The 1,544-nt window shown below is 37.0% G+C and overlaps 1 protein-coding gene across 1 annotated transcript in view; it reads right to left on the minus strand.

The window, feature by feature from the left end:
* Nucleotides 1–1,544, minus strand: part of ATP8A1 (ATPase phospholipid transporting 8A1) — a 234,393-nt gene that overhangs the window by 107,178 nt on the left and 125,671 nt on the right. The gene's annotated exons all lie outside the window — the stretch shown is intronic.

Here is a 1,544-nt window from a genome sequence, read left to right on the forward strand (position 1 = left end):
TCCTAGCCTCATTCGGAGGCTCCCCAGCCCAGGGTCTCATGAAGAGGAGATTCCAATAACTCTGACTGTAAAAACCATCTAGCCATCTGGCCATCTGGGTGAGACAGAAGGAGACTGAAACCCTAGATGCCCCTTTGAAGGACCCACGCTCAGGCTTTCTGACCTGCAGACACTTATCCGGGACACTGGAGGTGGAGGTCAGAGGCTCCAGTGGGATTTATACTGAGTAAGTCTGTATTACCTGGCACCAGAATGAGGGCTGGAAGGGCAGCCACCATTGTGCCTTAGTCCAGCCTGCCTACAAGCAATTATATGCCAACAAATTGGATAATCTGGAAGAAATGGACACATTCCTAGAAACACATAATCTCCCAAGACTGAGTCAAGAAGAAACAGAAAATCTGAATTAACCGATTACCACCAATGAAATAGAATGAGTAATCAAAAACATCCCAAAAAACAAAAGTCCTGGACCAGATGGCTTCATAGGTGAATTTTACCAAACATTCAAAGAAGAATTAATACCTATTCATCTCAAACTATTCCAAAAAATTCAAGAAGAGGAAAGGCTCCTTAACTCCTTTTATGAAGTCACCATTACCTTGATTCCAAAACCAGACAAAGACATTACAAAAAAAGAAAACTATAGGCTGATATCTCTTATGAACATTGATGTAAAAATCCTCAACAAAATATCAGCAAACTGAATTCAGCAGTACATTAAAAATATAATACACCATGATCAAGTTGGATTTATTCCTAGGATACAAGGTTGGTACAATCTCCACAAATCAACTGATGTCATATACCACATTAACAAGTTGAAAGATAAAAATCATATGATCATATCAATAGATGCAGAAAAAGCATTCAACAAAATCCAGCATCCATTTATGATAAAAACTCTCAGCAAAGTAGGAATAGAGGGAACATACCTCAACATAATAAAGGCCATATATAACAAATCTACAGCTAATATCATACTCACTGGGGAAAGGCTAAAAGCATTTTCCTTAAGATCAGGAACAAGACAAGGATGCCCACTTTCAACACTCCTCTTCAACATTGTATTGGAAGTCTTAGCCACAGCGATAAGACAAGAAAGAGAAATAAAAGGTATCCCAATTGGAAAGGAGGAGTTAAAACTCTATTTGCTGATGACATGATACTATATATAGAGTACCCTAAAGATTCCACCAAAAAACTGTTAGAACTAATCAATGAATTCAGTAAAGTAGCAGGAGACAAAATTAATATTCAGAGGTCAGTGGCATTTTTATACACTAATGATGAACTTTTAGAAAGAGATGTTAAGAAAAACAATCCCATTTACAATTGCATCAAAAACTATAAAATATCTAGGAATCAAATTAACCAAGGAGGTAAAAGACCTGTTCTCAGAAAATTATAAGTCATTGAAAAAAGAAACTGAAGAAGATACAAATAAATGGAAGCATATACTCTGCTCATAGGTAGGAAGAATCAACATCGTTAAAATGGCCATAACTACCCAAAGCAATCTATAGAGTCAGTGCAATCCCTAT

Source organism: Pteropus vampyrus, unplaced genomic scaffold (assembly GCF_000151845.1).
Source record: "Pteropus vampyrus isolate Shadow unplaced genomic scaffold, Pvam_2.0 Scaffold79, whole genome shotgun sequence".
NCBI lineage: Eukaryota > Metazoa > Chordata > Mammalia > Chiroptera > Pteropodidae > Pteropus > Pteropus vampyrus.